The following is a 22163-nucleotide window of genomic DNA, read 5'->3' on the forward strand; positions in this document are numbered from 1 at the left end:
CCAGGGGAGGCGATAGAAGTTGGCCGTGTGCCCACAAGAGCTCACTCGTCGATGCATCTGATGATGTTGGTATGTCTGCTCAAATACTGTGACCGTTGGACACTATGGACCGGTAGTACACCTATGGACTGTTGAATCCACAAATACGCCGAGAGGAACTAACTAATCACATTTATTTTCTGTTTTATTTATACTCCTAAGTACCTTGTCAGTTCTGATTGTAGCGTTATTATGTATGGGCCGCACAGCTATCAGTGTCCTTGTAAGAGCTTTGTTGTGTACTGATCAAGGCTTATATGTTGCAAATTCGAATGGTTCAAATGGCCCTGAGCACCATGGGCCGTAATATCTGAAGTCATCAGTCCCCCAACACTGAGAACTACTTCTACCTAACTAACTTAAGGACATCACACACACCCATGCTCGAGGCAGGATTCGAACCTGCGACCGTAGCTGCAAATTCGAAATCAGTGCAAAATTTTTGTAATTAATGCATTGGGCGGGAAAAGAAAGATGATAGAAACACATTAAATCGGAGAGGCACTCTCACTCTGTTCACTGGCGGGAAAAGTGCTGACGCTTTAAAAAAAATAAAAAAACCGCCCTACCATTTGTTTAAAGTTTAAGTGGAGACAGAGTGCAATAAATAGATGAAAGGGGTGGAGTACGTCCTGAAATGGATGTCAAACAGCATAGGGCATACGCTTCAGTGCCAGACGGAGGTGAAGATGGAGCTGGACTCAATAAAATCTGAGACGAGCGTTCTGCACGCTGCTGTCCTTAAAAAGACAGGAGAAAGAAAGAGAGAAATCACATCGGTTAAGGTCACGTTAAGTAACGTTGTTGTGAGTCAGGGAGGGACTACACATTTCATGGCACGTCTCAAGATAAAGTATTTTAGTGAGAAAGGAGGGTACCATGATTTCTTGACGTAGTGTAAGGATTATTTTGTGGAGGGCGTGTCAGATGAGGCGAAGGTCAAGCTCGTAAAACAAAAGCTTGACTTAGGTGCACACACATCGCAAAGCAAAATGTAGCCGCATTCAGTGATTGCGCCATGTTTGAGACGCTACCGCGAAATAAGTATTGGGGTGTAGGATGGTTCAAATGGCTCTGAGCACTATGGGACTTAACATCTGAGGTCTTCAGCCCCCTAGAACTTAGAACTATTTAAACCTAACCAACCTAAGGACATCACAGACATCCATGTCCGAGGCAGGATTCGAACCGTAGCGGTCGCGCCGTTCCAGACTGAAGCGCCTAGAACCGCTCGGCCACCCCGGCCGGCCTGGGGTGTAGGAAAGCAGATGCACCTGCAGAACACGTTTCAGAGTTGTGCATGCTATAGCAGTAAGCGTGGAAGCATGCGCGAATTTTGCGGGGCTGAGGTGCAAAACTTGGTGCATTTGGAGAGACCGTTGGATACGCTGCCTTTTCTGAAAAGGCATTTGTCTGATTATTTGCAATGGGATTTGGTCCACAGACCCACAAAAACTATGCAGAACTTTCTTGAGTTCGTGAAACGAATGGATGGAACAATGTGTTACGGAAATACGAGGCGTGTTTTTTAAGTAAGAATTGTTTTGAAATTTTAAAAAAAAAAAGGTGTGCTAAGATATCTCAATAACTTTATTTTGATATGAAAGGCTGTACCTTAATCTACTTTTCTACATAATTGCCGTCAATACTGAGGCACTTATTATAACGTTGTACCAATTTTTGAATACCCTCCTCACCTAAAACTGCCGCCTGACTTGTTAAGAACTGCATCACTGTTTTGACTTCGTCATCGTCTTGAAGACGCTGACCTCCCAGGTGTTTCTTCAAGTGCAGGAACAGATGGTAGTCACTGGGCGCAAGATCGGGGCTGTGCGGAGGATGATCTAGAGTTTCCCATCGAAAACATGTGATGAGATCTTTGGTCTGATTCGCCACATGCGGATGAGCATTGTCTTGCAGCAAAACGATGTCCTTGCTCAACTTCCATGGACTGTTGCTTTGATTCTAGTGTGACGTAGGACACCCACGTTTCATAGCCCGCAACAATTTGGCATAAGAAATCATCATCGTCGTCGTGGTACCGCTCAAGGAAAGTCAATGCACTGTCTTACGTTTTGTTTTGTGCACATCCATCAATATTTTCGGTACCCAACGTGCGCACAATGCCATACAAAACACTTCGAGAAACATTAGGAAAGTCATCCCGAAAGGAGGAAATCGTAAAGCGTCTACTTTCTCTCACTTTATTGTCTACTTCCTGAACCAAACTTCCATTATCGACCGAAGGACGCCCACTCCGTTGTTCATCATGCACTTTTATGCGCCCATCTTTAAATGCTCTCACCCACTTTCTTACCATTCCATCACTCATAATGTTTTCTTCGTAAACTGCCCAGGTCTAACGATGAATATCGACCGCTTTTAGGCCTTTAGCACTAAGAAATCTTATAACAGCCCATACTTTGCAGTCGGCGGGACCCACGATTATCAGAGGATTCTTAAACACTCAGTTCACAACATAAACAAGGGAGAATCAGACTGTAATTGAGTCAGTGTGTAGATTAAGGTACAGGCTTTCATGTAAAAATAAAATTATTGAGATATCTTTGCACATCTTTTTTTTTTAAATTTCAGAATGTACTTACTTAAAGAAGACGCCTCATAGCAGAGGAGACAGGAGCTGGCAAGATGCTGAACGGGAGCACTTGCAGAGTGATGTGAATAATTCCCAGCTGACTTCACACGGCCGTGGGAATAAGCTGAGCAGAAAGTATTCGACAACGCATTAACGGGCAGCAAAATGGGTATAATCAGCGGCAGCAGTCGGGAACCTAGTTTTTCTCCCGATTGTGGTCCACAAAGAGAGGACTAAATTTGACCGAAAGAGGACCAAAGATGACTTTATGACAAGGCTCAATGATAGTAATTTCTTGGGGAAATCGGGGTATTCAACATGGAGGTAGTAATGGGGAACAAAGAACTGAGAAGGGGCTGAAGGCACGATTATAGTAAATTTAGAAAGAAGCAGAAGCAGAGAATTGCATCTCTAGACGTCTGTGTGAATGTATTATTCAATCTGGAATCTTGCGAGGTTGATGATCGTGTCGGTCGGGCAGCGCTAGAGAGCGACAGTCAGAGAGCGAGCAACCATCAACGACCTGAAATAGTTGGTGTTAGATTTTTGTGCTGCTAACATACAGGAAAAGGAAAAAGTCGCGGCAGAGGAAGCGGTGATGAGGCACCCAAAGAGCCTTACGTGTGCTGACAGTTTATATACTGAACAGCAAGGAGCTGCAGCAAATACAACTACAGACACAGTGAGTGGCACAACGGGTTCTGACGAGTGCAATTTTGGTACTAATTTAAGTGTCAAAGATTGCCGTGATGAGGTAAGGACTTTCATATTGACAATGATGAAGAGCAAGTGGCCGTTAATGATACATGTATTGACTGGCTCAGAAAAGAGGATGAGTTTCAGCCGAATGATTGCTGTGCAGGACTGATCTGTTAGTCGATTCTTACCACAAAGATGGGCGACTGAGAAGTTTAAAGTGATGAAGAAATTATGCAGATTAACTGAAATTCAGCCGGAATGTCGTGCTGTTTTCGACGACGTATTTAATGGTGATACTGATGTTGAATCTTCGAGAGAAGCTGTAATTAACAGTATATGCAGTGATAATTTTAAGGAGATTGAATGCTACTTACTGGAGGAGACTGAGCTGAGGAAAGAATACTTAGAAGAGGTTCAGCCTATCATAAACGTTTTGGTGAATAATGCAACTGTAGGCTGTCTAATGTACACTGGAAGCAACGTGAGTTGTGTTTCATAGTCATTTTTTTAATCATGTAAGTAGTGAGGATGTGTCAGCTGTGTGAAAAGCTGCGTGAAAAGTAAGATGGCTACTGGCAGTCACAGTAAGACGATTAAAAGTGAATCCATCTTTGAGTTAGATGTGGATGGAGTCACATATGCGCATGGGTTTTTTGTACCAATATTTTGCTAAGCACAGACTTTTTGGCCAAATATGTTGAGCTGAACGCTGGTGCAAATCGGAAGCGCGTTAAGTCTGAAATTTCGCTTGGGGTGAAAGATTGGTGGCTAGTGTATATACAGATAATAAGCATTAGTGAATTAAATGTAGTAGACAGCATTAGAGAAAAGGTGGACAATACAAAATGACAGACAGAAGAGAATAAAAGCGAGTTATCTGAATTATTGTACGGTCCAGGATGTGTTTTTGGGCAGACCTGGGAAGATCATAGATTTTGTGTACTATATACAAGTAAAGCATCATGAGCCTATTAGGGTACAACCAAATGTTGTACCTGTGACAAACGAAGACGCTGTAAGGGCAGAATTGCAAAGGAAACTGGGGAGTTATTGAGCTGAGTAGGAACGCGTGTTGTAACCCAGTCGTAGTTTTGAAGAAAAGGGACAGTACGACCAGGACTGTACTTGACATTAGAAAGATAAATAAAATCATAGTTCGGGAAAGAGACCGTTCTGGTAATATGAATGAGCTCAGGAACGTACGACGGATGTCTAAAATGGACCTGACAGCTGGATTCTGACAGTTACCACTCACGGAGGAAAGCCGTAAGTACACGGCATTCCTCTTTGAAGGTCTGTGATACCAATACAAAGTGGTGCTATTTGGTCTGTGCACTTCCATAGTGGTGCTTGTAAGGGCAGTGAAGCATGCTTTGGGACAAGGTCTGATAAGTCACCTTACAGTGTATACATGGTGTTACGAAAAGGTACGGCCAAACTTTCAGGAATCATTCCTCACACACAAAGAAAGAAAATATGCTATGTGGACATGTGTCCGGGAACGCTTACTTTCCATGTTAGAGCTCATTTTATTACTTCTCTTCAAATCACATTAATCATGGAATGGAAACACACAACAACAGAACGTACCAGCTTGACTTCAAACAATTTGTTACAGGAAACGTTCAAAATGTCCTCCATTAGCGAGGATACATGCATCCACCCTCCGTCGCACGGAATCCCTGATGCGCTGATGCAGCCCTGGAGAATGGCGTATTGTATCACAATCGTCCACAATACGAGCACGAAGAGTCTCTACATTTGGTACCAGAGTTGCACAGACAAGAGCTTTCAAATGCCTCCATAAATGAAAGTCAAGAGGACTGAGGTCAGGGGAGCGTGGAGGCCATGGAATTGGTCCGTCTCTACCAATCCATCGGTCACCGGATCTGTTGTTGAGAAGCGTACGAACAGTTCGACTGAAATGTGCAGGAGCTCCATCGTGCATGAACCACATGTTGTGTCGTACTTGTAAAGGCACATGTTCTAGCAGCACAGGTAGAGTATCCCGTATGAAATCATGATACCGTGCTCCACTGAGCGTAGGTGGGCGAAACTAAAATGAGCTCTAAGATGGAAATTAAGCGTTTCCGGACACATGTCCACATAACATCTTTTCTTCATTTATGTGTGAGGAATGTTTCCTGAAAGTCTGGCCGTACCTTTTTGTAACACCCTGTATAGATGACATTTTGGTAGTAACCACAAAATGGCAAGAGCGTTGTAGCCAATTGGATGAAGTATTCTCGACGGTCGGAAACAAAGGGATGAAAGCGAAACTGAAAAAATTCATGTTTGTTAAGGATGATTTGTACTGAGGACACCAACAGAGGGAGTAGAACTGACAATCCTGCGGCGATTGCGGGATGTGTAAATCCCAGGAACCGAAAACAACTAAAATCGTTTCCAAGAATGTGCCCATACTACCACAAATTCGTAAGGAATCACCAAATCTTAGACTCCTGAAAAAGAATGTGTCATAATTGTGGACGAAGGATTGTGATTATGCTTTCAAAGCTACCTTTCTGCTTCGTAACGGACAGTTTCCGTTTTGGTGTGGGTGCGGTGTCGTTCTAGAGAGTATTGGGGGGGGGGGGGGGGGGGGGGGGGAGATTGCAGAATATCGGACAATTTCATTTGCTAGCGGCATGCTGTCTAAGCACGTGCATGGTTATGGGATTTCCAAAAAGGAACTGCTGGTAATAGTGAGGGGTTTGACGTAACTCCGAGTGTACCTAGGTGGACGTGAAACGGTCGTGTTAATCGACCATGAAGCGCTTAGCTTCCTACAAGAATGAAAGCTGCTGGATGAGAGGTTGACGCGATGGGCGCTGTACCTCAGCAGTTTCAGTATACAGTGGAGTGCATAAAAGGAGCCGACAATGTCTTATCAGATGCTTTGTCGCAGCTCCTGTTAATAGACAAAGAAGACTGAGAGGAAGGCAACGGCACGGCAGAATACTTTGTTATACTCGTATATACAAAGGGAGTTAAGGGCGCAAAACAGGTTCGAAGCATCTGCAAAGAAGTGCGGAGAATTCAGAATGCGGATCCGGATGTTAATCCTGTTAAGAATATGTTTGGTGCTAAAGGAAATGATAAGTTGCGGCGCTTTTACAAGATTTGTAAAGGGGTTTTGCCTCGGAGAAAGAAAACGAATACAAGGAAGAATGGGAACTGATTTTCCCAGAACAGCAATTAGGAGCTGTATATCCATCCGACCCATGGGCACTATGAGCCGCAGAAGTTCCTGGAGGTGCTTCAGGATTATGTCCTGTTCAAGAACATGGCGAGGAGAGTGAGGCAGCAGCTGTGCTTGTGATCGTTGCCGTCGAGTAATGCAGGGAAAGATGCAGAGCATTAAATTTGATGAAGTTCATGACTTACTTGCAATTGACTTTTTCGGACCTCTTCCCTCGGGTTGTGGGGTTGTAAAATATGTACTTCTTGCAGCTGACAATTTTCCAAGTACGTTAAACTGTACACTACTAAGAGGGCCATCAGCAAAGCAATGCGAAATAAACTAGAAAAATATTATTTTTCCACTGTAGGAAAGCCTAAGGCCATACTGTTCGACAATAGGTCGCAATTTGTATCTAAGTTATGGGAGGACTTCATGACTGAAGCAGGTGTTAAACATGTGCGGACATCAGTGTGCATCCCAGCTGGAAATCCGGCTAAACGCTACACGAGGGAATTGGGCAGGCTTGCGAGAACATATTGCAGCCACTGACACTCCAAGTGGGCCGAGTATATACTGACGTTTGAGGATATCACGAACAGTGTCAAAAGTAGTCCCACTGGGCTCACTCCTCGTGAAATAAAGGAGCGTGAGAGACCGACGAACCTATTGACACCGGTAGTGGATTTCCCAAGACGAGAGCAAAACTCTGCTCAGGAACTTGAGGCATAAGTATACCTGCATATGGAGAAGAAGACCAAGGAAAAGCAACGTCAGCACAGTGGGAAATACAAGGCTGTGCGATACAAACTGGGGGACAGGGCTCTTCCAGACGAAGAAGAAATCCTGCGAACTTGAAGAGAAATAAAGAAACTATTTGAGTTGTACCATGGACCTGTTGTGATTATAGAGTGCCCGTATTGCTTAGCTTATCCAGTTTCAGGGAATCTCCTGGGACTAAGAAGTATAACCAAACTAAGGATTTTACATTGAGAAGTGAGCAGTGGCTCATATTCTGATAGCGGGTTCATTGTAACTTCATTATGTTTGTGTATAGATAGAAGTTAAGTTATGAGCTTTTGTTTTATATGTATTTTTAATGAGGGGAAAATGGTATTCAAATTAACCCTGTGGATTAATTCTTGGTGTGCAGAGGTGGCACTGGATTTAATGGTTTTTAGTGTATTTATGGTGTTTGACAGTGTGTGTTTTGATATTTTTGTATCGTTTTTAAAGTTTTATGGAGACAGCTGATGTGTCGATTTATTTGTTTGCTTGATTGTTTGCACTGAGAGTACTTCGACTGAGGTAAAGATCCCATTTTCTGACTTGTGCCGTGTTGTGGACGGTGTTCTTTCTGTGTGAAGATATTGATTACAGCATCAGAAGTAAGAAACTGCAATCGCTTTTCTTGTTCTCGGCACTGTGGCTGCACTTGCCTGTCTTTGTCCTAATGAATTTTCAGCTGTGTGAGTTCGGTCTGCCAGGGGTGGAACTTTCATAGCCTCAGCTAAGGAGGCGAGTTTGTGTTAAAGGATCAAATACGTAATGGGTCGCGTTTGTCTCTTTGTTGGAAAATGGGCTGGCTGACAAGTTGCAAGGGCAACGCGGCAATGCTGCCTCTACTGAACTTGCTTTCACCGTACAAGACGCAGATCATCTCTACCAGTGCTACGTTGACTGAGTTGTGCTACGAATTTAACTGAACTGATTAATGAGAACAAATTACAGAGTACCGTAAACATCAGGCTGAATGACAGGTGCACATAATGCCAAAAAAAAATTGTAGTATTTGATCAGCTCAGATTGGAGCACAAGCACTAAGGGTAATCAAACTGATTCAGTGACATGATATTTAACTAGTTTTAAATTGCAGACCGCGTGGTGTATTACATTCACACAGGAACCATCACACACACACATTTGGTTTACTTACAAAGTTTACATTGTAAACATGTTGTTTCGTCTAGGTTTAAGATGTTGCTCTGCCAAACTGATACACATTTAGATTAAGATGAGAAATACGTACCGCCCTTATGGAGTTTGACAATGCACAAATGTTACACTTTTACACCGATGAGCCAAAACATTATAATCAGCTGCCTAATAGCTTGTTTGTCCGTCTTCTAAACGAAATGCATCACTAATTCTGCATATTACGGATCCAACAGTTTGTTGGTAGGTTTGTGGAAGTATGCGGCATCAGATGTCTAAGCACAGGTCATGTAATTAGCGGCCGGCCGGAGTGGTCGAGTGGTTCTAGGCGCTACAGTCTGGAACCGCGCGGCCGCAACGGTCGCAGGTTCGAATCCTACCTCGGGCATGGATGTATGTGATGTCCTTAGTTTAGTCAGGTTTAAGTAGTTCTAATTTCTAGGGGACTGATGAACTCAGAAGTTAAGTCCCATAGTGCTCAGAGCCATTTGAACCATTTTGTAATTAGCGTAAATAAAATGCCACCGATTTGCGTACGTGGTGATGGTGCCCGATAGCGACCCAGATGGGCGAATTCGGTCGGCGAGACATCAACGTGAGTCCATTATAATGCACCTCAAATGACTGTAGCGAGGTTCTGTCTGTGAGACATGAACAATTATACTGCTGAAAGATGACATCGTCGTCGGGGAAGACATCAAGCATGAAATGATGCAGATGATTTGCAATTGCCAGTGTATCTTCGGTTACTACCACAGGACCCATGTAAGCGCAGGAGATTGTCTTTCATAGCATAATACTGTTTCGAACTGCATGTGTCCACGGCGGGCTACACGTTTCGAAAAAATGGCTCTATGGGACTTAACTTCGAGGTCATCAGTCCCCTAGAACTTAGAACTACTTAAACCTAACTAACCTAAGGACATCACACACACCCATGCCCACGGCAGGATTCGAACCTGCGACCGTAGCGGTCGCGCGGATCCAGACTGTAGCGCCTAGAACCTCTCGGCCACCCCGGCCGGCGCGCGTTTCGAGTCGCCGTTTACCTCGGTGGCGGTCTTTATGGACACTCGACCTAAGGTAGCAAAAACGTGATTCACTCGAAGAGCTGACATGTTTCCATTGATCGACGATCGAATACTGATGAGCCAGTGCCCACTGAAATCGTAATTGACGATGTCATCGGGTCTACATGTGAATACGTAGGAATGGTCTGCTGCCTAGTTCCATGGTGAACAATGTAAAATGAATGGTGTGCTCCGAAACACTTGTGCATACTTTTATCACCACGTACGTGTTCCCCTACACCACCAGGCACCATCCAACGCCACGGTATGCAGAGGTCACAATGCTTTGGCTCATCGGTGTATGTTTATTTATTGGTATGTTATTTGCAGACAACTATATGAGTATTTTCGATAAATGTTTTAATTCTTTGTGCTGCTTCCCTTATCTTCGTCACTGTGTGGAAGATACGGTAAGCAGAGGTATTGTGACAAGACGAAGCTGTGTTTCTGTGTGAAAGAGAGATTTGGTTACGAGCGGTGTTTGAATCACGTGCGTTCCATAACGTAGAGGCCGGCCTTGGTGTTGGCTGTGCTTGCATACGTTGTCGCTTGCAGCGCTGGATTTGCCTCCACGCGCTAACCTGGAATCGGCCCCATTACCGCGCGCGCTGATCACTGTCCGGTGGCTGCGCCATGCGTATATGTCAAAGTTGAAATAATACAGACGTGACGTAAGCTTAGCAATTGAATGCACAGTGACAGCTAACTATTGTTCAAGTATACGCTCATACAAAGCAAATGGTTAATCATAACAACGGATGATGGTATGTCAATCATACTATGGACGATGGTATGTCACATGAAAGAGGGGAGCACCACGATTCTGCCAGCGCGCTGATCTTATTTGTAATCATTGTATATAAAAGCATAGAGCACCGAGAAATTTTCCTGTAACCACCAGTCAGCAAATGTATAATAATTTCTTTATTAATTAATGAACAGTGACGATCAGACAATCAACTTGTAGTTCTAGGCGAGGCGCTTCGACTGATACATTTACATGATTTACAGTGTAATTAATTCAGTAATGAGAAACATTTCAGTTGGAAGTAGTTGAAAATGATATAAAATCTACTGCAAAACAAGTACACATACAACAAGGCAGTGTGAATTGGTGGAGGTCGTAACACACAACTTACAATCATTAGTTCTTAAGAGTTACAATTTTTGTTGTATGTTTCTTTGTTTATAATTTTGCATATTTTTCCTCCTTGACTAATGAACTACTAAAGATGTGTAAATTATGAATAGTGAAACGAAATGAGCAATAAAAATCCGTTAGAGAAGTGTTAATAATTGTAATAATGTTTAATTGCACAAACTGATTGAACAATATTAGAACATTGCAAAGAAGTTTGCCGCTATTCAAGTTTAATTATTGGGTGGACTATTACATTTAGAACATAATATATCATTTTATACTAGAATTACAGGGCGCATCTAATGGTGTTGTCAAACTCTTCGTCAGTACTCTGTATAAAAAGGTGTAAATGAGGCTGCGAACTTGTATATACGGGAATTTTGCGGAGCGGAGTGCACCGAGGCTATATCAGGGCGACCGGCCAACAGGATGTGGAGGGGGTTCGATAGGACCTGGGGCTGGACCTGTGCTGGTCGAGGAGTATTCTGTGCGAGCTTGTTGAAGCGATATCTTGGTCAGGCTGAGTGGTGATTCCACGTGTACATACTTTAGGAAAAGTTTTACGGTTATTCCAGTAGCTGGATTTACAAAGCTCAGTGCCTAGTCAGGTGTCTGATTAATTTCTGTCAGGTGACTGTCTGGACTTATGCTTCTCTTGTGAACTAGGTTTCGGATTCTGCTTCTGAACACTTGTTGTTGGACTTTGTGTCAGTTTCACCTATGAGGATCGCTGGTAATTTTTGCTACAAATCAGCATTAGAATTTGCCCTTGTGTGTCGGTTTGACTCTTATTACGTGCGAATTAGTCTGCGGTTTATTATACTGCAATGACTGGCAGTGAACCTAGCTAATGTTTTGCAGTAGTTTTTCAATTTATTAAATTTTAAACAGCGAGCTTATCTGCCGCTATATTGGGTACCGAGTCACTTTTAACCACTTACTGAAATACACTACTGGCCATTAAAATTGCTACACTACGAAGATGATGTGCTACAGAAGCGAAATTTAACCGACAGGAATAAGATGCTGTGATATGCAAATGATTAGCTTTTCAGAGCATTTACACAAGGTTGGCGCCGATGGCGACACCTACAACGTGCTGACATGAGGAAAGTTTCCAACCGATTTCTCATACACAAAGAGCAGTTGACTGGCGTTGCCTAGTGAAACGTTGTTGTGATGCCTCGTGTAAGGAGGAGAAAAAAATGGTTCAAATGGCTCTGAGCTCTATGGGACTCAACTGCTGTGGTCATTAGTCCCCTAGAACTTAGAACTACTTAAACCTAACTAACCTAAGGACATCACACACATCCATGCCCGAGGCAGGATTCGAACCTGCCACCGTAGCACTCCCACGGTTCCGGACTGCGCGCCTTGAACCGCGAGACCACCGCGGCCGGCGTGTAAGGAGGAGAAATGCGTACCATCACGTTTCCGACTTTGATAAAGGTCGGATTGTAGCCAATTGCGATTGCGGTTTATCGTATCGCGACATTGCTGCTCGCGTTGGTCGAGATCCAATGACTGTTAGCAGAATATGGAATCGGTGGGTTCAGGATGGTAATATGGAACGCCGTGCTGGATCCCAACGACCTCGTATCACTAGCATTCGAGATGACAGGCATCTTATCTGCATGGCTGTAGAGGATCGTGCAGCCACGTCTCGATCCCTGAGTCAACAGATGGGGTCGTTTCCAAGACAACAACCATCTGCACGAACAGTTCGACGACGTTTGCAGCAGTATGGACTATCAGTTCGGAGACCATGGCTGCGGTTACCCTTGACGCTGCATCACAGACAGGAGCCCTGCGATGGTGTACTCAACGACGAACCTGGGTGCACGACTGGCAAAACGTCATTTTTTTCGGATGAATCCAGGTTCTGTTTACAGCATCATGATGGTCGCATCCGTGTTTGGCGGCATCGCGGTGAACGCACAATGGAAGCGTGTAGTCTTCATCGCCATACTGGCGTATCACCCGGCGTGATGGTATGGGGTGCCATTGGTTACACGTTTCGGTCACCTCTTGTTCGCATTGACGGCACTTTGAACAGTGGACGTTACATTTCAGATGTGTTACGATCCGTGGCTCTACACTTCATTCGTTCCCTGCGAAACCCTACATTTCAGCAGATAAGCATGACCGCATGTTGCAGGTCTTATACGGGCCTTTCTGGATACAGAAAATGTTCGACTACTGCACATTCTCCAGATCTCTCACCAATTGAAAACGTCTGGTCAATGGTGGCCGAGCAACTGGCTCGTAACAATATGCCACTCACTGCTCTCGATGAACTGTGGTATCGTGTTGAAGCTGCATGGGCAGCTGTGCCTGCACACAGCATCCAAGCTCTGTTTGACTCAATGCCCAGCCGTTCTTAAGGCTAGAGGTGGTTATTCTGAGTACTGATTCCTCAGGATTTATGCACCCAAATTGCGTGAAAAAGTAATCACATGTCAGTTCTAGTATAATACATTTGTCCAATGAATACCCGTTTATCATCTGCATTTCTTTTTGGTGTAACAATTTTAGTAGCCAGTAGTGTAGTTGGTTTCAGCAGTCTGAGTTTTTCTGTACGTTTCGTTTTAAAGCCAATAAGCTGGAATACTCTCTTTCAAATTCTGAAGGTGACAGGGGTCAAATATAGGGAGTGAAACGCTATTTACAATTTGTACAGAAGCCAGATGGCAGTTATAAGAGTCAAAGGGCACGAAACGGAAGCAGTTTTTGGGGAAGGAGTGAGACAGGGTTGTAGCGTATCCCCGATATTTTTCAATCTGTATATTAAACAAGCAGTAAAGTAAACAAAAGAAAAATTTGGAGTAGGACTTAAAATCCATGGAGAAGAAATAAAACTTTGAGGTTTGCCGATGGCATTGTAATGTTGTCAGAGACAGCAAAGGACCTGGAAGAGCAATTGAATGGAATGGATAGTGTCTTGACAGGAGGATATAAGATGAATATCAATGAAAGCAAAACGAGGATAATGGGATGTAGTCGAATCAAATCAGGTGATGCTAAGGGAATTAGATTAGGAAATGCGACAATTGAAGTAGTGAGTTTTTATATTTGGGAAGCAAAATAACTTAAGATTCTACATCTACATATACACTCCGCTAGCCACCAGGCGGTGTGTGGCGGAGGGTACAATTCGCGCCAAAGTCATATTCCCCCCCTCTGTCCCACTGGAGGATCGCGAGAGTGAGAAACGACTGCCTGAACGCCTCAGTACGAGCTCTTATTTCTCTTATCTTTGATTTATGACCATTACGCGATTTGAAAGTTAGTGGTAATAATGTATGCTCTACATCCTCGGTGAAGATTGGATTTCGGAATTTAGTGAGCAGTCCATACTGTTTAGCTCGTCGTCTATCTGCAAGTGTGTCCCACTTCAAACTTTCTATGAGGTTTGTAACGCTCTCGCGATGGCTAAATGTACCAGGATATAAAATGTAGACTGGCAATGGCAACGAAAGCGTTTCTGAAGAAGAGGAATTTGTTAACATCCAGCATAGATTTAAGTGTCAGGAAGTCTTTTCTAAATGTATTTGTATGAAGTGTAGCCATGTATGGAAGAGACATATGGACGATAAATAAGTTACACAAGAAGAGAATAGAATCTTTCGAAACGTGTTGTTACAGAAGAATGCTGAAGATTAGATGGGTAGATCACGTAACTAATGAGGAGGTACTGATTAGAATTGGGGAGAAGAGACATTATTGGCACAACTTGACTAGAAGAAGGGATCGGTTGGTAGGACGTGTTCTGAAGCGTCAAGAGGTCACGAATTTAGTTTTTGAGGGCAGCGTGGAGGGTAAAAATCGTAGAAGGAGATCAAGAGATGAATACACTAAACATATTCAGAAGGATGTAGGTTGCAGTAGTTACTTGGAGATGAAGAACCTTGCACAGGATAGAGTAGCATGGACAGCTGCATAAAACCAGTCTCTGGACTGAAGGCCGCAACAACAAACTTTTATTAGTGAAAATTGAAACATTGTAGTAGCTGGTTGTCATTTAATACAATTTTCACCTGGATAAGCCTAGTTATTAATTGTTTTAGTGGTTAATGGCATCAGGTGCAATTTTATTTCATAGTTTCAACTACTAGAGCGCACGGGAGAGGGAAGCTGAATTTATCGGGAGCCAACGGTTTGTAATTTACAGCCCAACAACATTTTCACATTTTTTCCTCGTACTGTCACAAGCTTTTGAAGATATGTACAATCTTCCTCATCAGATGTGAATTGACAATAGGGATCGACAGCGTTCCTTATGTAACTAAGGACTCGATAACAACTGGAGGAGGGCCTTCACCTGACACGGGATTTGCTAGCGTAGATTCGGGAAATGGCCAATAAGAAGTGTGCAGCACCCCATTCAGCCAGGCCAGAATTACACACAAGAGTTCAATATGATGGAACACCAAGTCATTCTACATATCTTCCTTGTGAGCATATGTGTCAGATTTTTCCTGAAAGTTGACAAAAGAAAGAAGAGCCATGACATCGGTCGAAGTGCAGTGACAAAACTCTTGTATGGCAATGTTATACCTGAACAGATATTAGAGAACGGCAGTTTGAACAACAGTCACGAAAATTAATTATAAAAATATGAAAATGTGTGTAGCTGCACTTCTAGCATCGTAAACAGAACAATTATAATGTTTTCTTTTATCATTTTCTTTTGTTACTTTAACTCATTTGTTTTTAGGCTAACAAGGAGTCCACAAGAAAATTGAATTTTTGCTTTTAATATTTATATAAATACAAAAAATTACAAAAATCCGAATGCTGTGTGTTTTCCTTGTAAGATACCCTCTTTCAAATTGATAAATTTTCTCAATAAATTTACTTTTAATCTTACCTTGATACTGTTGTTTAGTTCAGAAAGACTCCCCACCTACCAGTTTAGTTTCTGCCTAAATCTGCCGTTCGACTGTGGTCGACACAGTACACTGACACATTGGAAGCGATGTTACTGATAAGAAACGAGCCAGTGTTGTCAGTGACCTGTTCATTTCTTTTTCATTCTTTATACCGACACAAGGCACGAGAAATATCAGTTGGTATTTGAGTTCTTCATAGTTTATCACTACTGATGTGTGCTGGTAGGTTCCTTTATAATCCACTGTAAAGTAATTCTTGTTTGACATCCACAAAAAATTATGGTATGGCCTTTGCGTCCTTTATCGGCCAGAAACTATGTGATGTGACATTCTGTCACGTGTTGTTTGAATGTAATCCCAAGAGACATCACAGTACTCTTTTATCAGGTGCAGCACAGAGGAACATTATTTACTCATATTCCAGATGCACTCGGTATGCGATGAATCCCTCGGCATGGTACCAATATTGTTTTCTTACTTTGTCTTGGGTTTATTGAAACATACTGCCAAAGGAAAGGTAACCAAGAGAAAAAGACTGATTAACTAATGAAAATGTAACATTCTCAGCATCGCAGTGTGAAATTTTAGAAGTTTGAATGTTGTAAAAAGATAAAAAATTTGAAAGGGAAATGAAAAGATTCAATCTAGATGTAGTGGGGATTCAATGAATAGAAAAAAATGGAAGGATTTCTAGCTAGGTGAATATGGCGTAGCATCAGCACCAGCAGAAAATGGCAAGATGTAAAATTAGTTTTTAATGGGAAGGCAGGACAGAGAGCGAGCTACAATGAGTAGTTCAGTGACAAAATGGTTATAAGAAGCAGCGCCAAACCAACACCAACAGCAAAGGTTCATTTACACATGCCGACTTTCTTAGCACCAGATATGGACAGAGAAAGAAAGAGAGAAAGAGAGAGAGAGAGAGAGAGAGAGAGAGAGAGGGAGGGAGAGAGGGAGGGAGGAAAGGAAGGAGAGAGAAAGTATGGGGATATTGAATGGATAATTCGGTGTGTAAAGTGAGATAAATGCAGGGGAGATTGGAATGCCGTGTTAGGGGAAGGAATAGAAGATACTTGCAGGAGAATATAATTTTGGGTAACAGAAGAAACGTGTCACCCGAGAAAGAAAAAAAGAAGTACAGAAATATTCAGGCAAAGACCGGGAAGACTTAGGTATCAAATAAATAGTAAGTATAAGGAAACCAGGACGAAATGGCTGCAGGAAAAATGCAAAGAAATCCAAAAGGGAATGGTCGCTGCAAGGACTGATTCCGCCCACAGAAAGTTCAAACAACCGTCCGTGAAATCAAAAGCAAGGTAGATAGAGGACTGATAACATTCCTTTGGAATTTAGAAAATAATTGGGGGAACAAAAAGTTAGTCAAGTTGTTGGACAGAATCTATGAGTCCATAAACATACACTAGGATTTTCGAAAAATAACATCAACACAATCCCAAAGATAGCACGACAGACAAATGCGAGTACTACTGCACAATTAGCTTAACAGCTCATGCATCCCATGTGACTGTCAAGAGTAATATACTGAAGAATGAAAAAGAAAATCGAGGAGCTCTTACATGACGATTAGTTTGGCCTTAGGAAATAGAAAGGCACCAGAGCGACAGTTCTGATGTTGCACTTGTTAATGGAAGCAAGATTTAAGAAAAGTCAGGACGCTCTCATAGGATTTGTCGATCTAGAAAAAGTGTAGAACGATGTAAAATGGTACAGGGTCGGAAATTCTGAGAAAAATGTAGTAAGCTGCAGAGCTATACGAGTAATATACAATATGTCGAAGAACAATACGAACGGAAGATCAAGAATGAAGTATTCATATTAAAAAGGGTGTCAGGCAACTCACAGGGTCAAGACACTTATGGTTAGGGACATTCTGCTCACAAGCTATGTCGCCAACAAAATCAACAAAAATAAAGCAATAATATCCACTCGTACTTCTCGTAGTATTATTTATTTATTTATTTATTTTATTGAACATCTTTTGATATACGTTTATAGATCAGATCCAAGCACATATCTGCATTGTCAGTTTTACATAGTATAACATACACTATTAAATTGTCATAGGATATAATTTTTGAATACAACAACATCATGCATAATAACACGTTTTGCATCTACTGTTCAATCCACTTACACACAGATTAATACTATTATACCATACATAAGTACAAGTTTTTAATCTACTGCCATTCTGCCTATATAAATTTTAATTCTATTACATCATAGGGCTATTTCTAATTTTTTGCATATAATATGAATTCATTGACTGAATAGAAAAGACTGTCTACAACTGAACAGCTTTATTGCCATACAAGCAGCACTTATTTTACATTTAGTTGTGCTATGAAACTTCCTGGCAGATTAAAACTGTGTGCCGGACCGAGACTCGAATTCGGGACCTTGCCCGCAAAAGGAAAAGGTCCCGAGTTCGAGTCTCGGTGCGGCACACAGTTTTAATCTGCCAGGAAGTTTCATGACAGCGCATACTCCGCTGCAGAGTGAAAATCTCATTCTCGCTGTTTATGTTGACGAACACAACTTTATATAGTCACTTAGTTTGCTAGTTATGGTAGCAAAGTGGTCTTTCCACAGTAAACAGTTACCTATGGTGACCCCTAAGATTTTTTTGTTTTGAACTACATTTGTAATTGTAATTGTGAGGATTCCTGTATTGTTCTTCTGTTATTGATCCTGACCAATGTTGCTTTAGTTGTCTCATTGTTAATAATCAGCAAATTGGTTTCGAGCCACTGAGAGGTAGACTCAGACATCATTTTTCTCTTTGTTGTTACATACTGTAAATCTGTGCCAAAGGTAATGCTGGTGGTATCATCTGCAAAAAGAATCATTTCACTTTCAGTCTTTAGAGGTAAATCGTTTATATATAACAGGGACAACAGTGGTCATAATATGGAACCCTGTGGCCCACTGTGATTCATTTGTTGAAATTATAATAATTTTTCTTTTGTTTGGATTGTATTTCTGCTGCTTGTTTTCTGTTTTGCAGGTATGATTTAATGATACTAAGAGCTGTTCCTCTAATCCCATAACGGTCAAATTTCCTTATTAAAATGTCATGGTCAGCTAGGTCACAAAATATACCAACGGGATTTTGATCTTGATCTAAACACAGTGAGATTCTATTTAGACACTCAAATGACGACCGAGCGAGGTGGCGCAATGGTTAGCACACTGGACTCGCATTCTGGAGCGCGACGGCTCTAACCCGAGTTTGGCCGTCCTGATTTAGGTTTTACGTGGTTTCCCTAAATCCCTTCAGTCAAATGATGGGATGGTTCTTTTGAAAGGGCATGGCCGACTTCCGTCCCCATCTTTCCTTAATCCGATGGAACCGATGACCTCGTTATTTGGTCCCCTCCGTCTAAGCAACTAACCAATGAACCATTGAAATGAAGCCGAAACTGTTGATTTTCCTTTCTGAAACCCAAACTATCTACCATGTTTCACAATTTTACGCCTCCGGGTGTGAAACGAACTAACGTTGACAATGATGCAGATTTGTGCAACGCCACGCAGACGTTATGCAACTGTCAGTACCAGAGGACGAGAATGATGTTATGCCCCACCCATCCTAGCTGTAGGTAGTTCTCTGATTGGACTATCTTTTTTTTTTTAAAGAAAAAACAGAGCATGCCAATCAGACATTATGCAACTGCCAACACCATTGGGTGACAATGGTGCTACGCACTTTCTATCTTTGTTGTAGGAAACTGTCTGATTGGCCTATTTCTAAACAAAGGGGGATGTGGCTTAAGACGGAGTTGCAAAATATGATTAGACGGTAAAATATTGAGCTGTGGCTGGGCTAGATATGTAGTTCGGCTTACAAGCTCTCTGATTGGTCTGTTTCCAAGAAAGGAGTGCAGGGGCTTAAGAAGGAGTTGAGAAATGTGATTTGACAGTAAAATACTGATCTGTTATTGGAAGATCCAAATATTTAATTTGGTTTAGAAGCTTTCTAATTGACGTAATTCCAGAAAGGGAAGGGGAGAGGGCTTAGGAAGGGTATGTGGCTTAGAAGAGGGGTTGGGCATAATGATATCATGCATTTGCCTCTGCCCCTTCATGTATAGCCAATCTGACAGTCATAGAACAAATCTGATCCAGAAGGCCCACTGAATTTCTACTCTAGTCGATCGTATTATTCTGCAACTGAAGAGAAATTACCAGTTGAAGCATTAGGTTGTTGACATCAAACTAGTTGGTTGGTGTGTGTCTAAAGCTAGAATAAGAAAGGAGATGATCATGATGTGAAGGGAAAAGACACAGATCATCAGCATACTGGAGAGTTTTAACGCCTTCTGATATGAGGTACATATCTCGTAGGTATATTAAAATAAAGGAGAGTCAAAAACTGAGCCTCGAAGGCAGTCGCTTTGACAACGTAGGAAGGTTGGGTAGTTTTTCGGGGTGCGTATTCACCAATAAGTAGTAGTGATATTTCATCAGGTTTTTTGAATGATAACAGTATACAGTATACATACATACATACAAGGGCGATGTACTTGAGGACACTATTATGGAAATGGAAGAGGATGTAGATGAAGATGAAATGGGAGATACGATACTGCGTGAAGAGTTTGACACAGCACTGAAAGACCTGAGTCGAAACAAGGCCCCCGGAGTAGACAACATTCCATTGGAACTACTGACGGCCTTGGGAGAGCCAGTCCTGACAAAACTCTACCATCTGGTGGGCAAGATGTATGAAACAGGCGAAATACCATCAGACTTCAAGAAGAATATAATAATTCCAATCCCAAAGAAAGCAGGTGTTGACAAATGTGAAAATTACCGAACTGTCAGCTTAATAAGTCACAGCTGCAAAATACTAACGCGAATTCTTTACAGACGAATGGAAAAACTAGTAGAATCCGACCTCGGGGAAGATCAGTTTGGATTCCGTAGAAATGTTGGAACACATGAGGCATTACTGACCCTACGACTTATCTTAGAAGCCAGATTAAGGAAGGGCAAACCTACATTTCTAGCATTTGTAGACTTAGAGAAAGCTTGGGACAATGTTGACTGGAATACTCTCCTTCAAATTCTGAAGGTGGCAGGGGTAAAATACAGTGAGCGAAAGGCTATTTACAATTTGTACAGAAACCAGATGGCAGTTATTAAAGTCGAGGGGCATGAAAGGGAAACAGTGGTTGGGAAAGGAGTGAGACAGGGTTGTAGCCTCTCCCCGATGTTATTCAATCTGTATATTGAGCAAGCAGTGAAGGAAACAAAAGAAAAGTTCGGAATAGGTATTAAAATACATGGAGAAGAAATAAAAACTTTGAGGTTCGCCGATGACATTGTAATTCTGTCAGAGACAGCAAAGGACTTGGAAGAGCAGTTGAACGGAATGGACAGTGTCTTGAATGGAGGATATAAGATGAACATCAACAAAAGCAAATCGAGGATAATGGAATGTAGTGGAATTAAGTCGGGTGATGCTGAGGGAATTAGATTAGGAAATGAGACACTTAAAGTAGTAAAGGAGTTTTGCTATTTGGGGAGCAAAATAACTGATGATGGTCGAAGTAGAGAGGATATAAAATGTAGACTGGCAATGGCAAGGAAAGCGTTTCTGAAGAAGAGAAATTTGTTAACATCGAATATAGATTTATGTATCAGGAAATCGTTTCTGAAAGTATTTGTATGGAGTGTAGCCATATATGGAAGTGAAACATGGACGATAAATAGTTTGGACAAGAAGAGAATAGAAGCTTTCGAAATGTGGTGCTACAGAAGAATGCTGAAGATTAGATGGGTAGATCACATAACTAATGAGGAGGTATTGAATAGGATTGGGGAGAAGAGAAGTTTGTGGCACAACTTGACGAGAAGGAGGGATCGGTTGGTAGGACATGTTCTGAGGCATCAAGGTATCACCAATTTAGTATTGGAGGGCAGCTTGGAGGGTAAAAATCGTAGAGGGAGACCAAGAGATGACTACACTACGCATATTCAGAAGGATGTAGGTTGCAGTGGGTACTGGGAGATGAAGAGGCTTGCACAGGATAGAGCAGCATGGAGAGCTGCATCAAACCAGTCTCAGGACTGAAGACCACAACAACAACAACAGTATTGGAACAAGTATTCTTATCTGCGACTCAATATGAAAAATATCCCAGCAGAACCTCATTGACATGCTTATACGTCCCATGTTCTTTCAGTTAATGTGTGTGTGTGTGTGCGTGGGGGGGGGGGGGGGGGCATGTTATAATGGGGCACACAGTACGCGAATGTGCTCTTTCTGTGCTGTACCGGTCGTTGAAATGTGACGTATCAGAGAAATGGACATCAGCATTTGCGTCTCCAGCTGCGTCGTGCACTTCACGAATGCTAAGTGATAAACGAAGGCTAATAGACATATATACAGAAAGCTATTTATTGGCTTTGCGTAGGTCGTGGGGAATGCAGACTACATTTTGGTGGGTGTCGTAGCATTCCAGGTTTACTTCTGATATGTTGCTCAAAAAGCAAAACTATTCAGAAACGGACAACAGCATAAAGGAGTTAAAACAAAATACGTAGAGACACAACTCATTCTGTGGTTACCTCGTAGAAGAAT

The sequence above is a fragment of the Schistocerca gregaria genome, chromosome 1, assembly GCF_023897955.1.
Source record: "Schistocerca gregaria isolate iqSchGreg1 chromosome 1, iqSchGreg1.2, whole genome shotgun sequence".
Classification (NCBI taxonomy): Eukaryota; Metazoa; Arthropoda; class Insecta; order Orthoptera; family Acrididae; genus Schistocerca; species Schistocerca gregaria.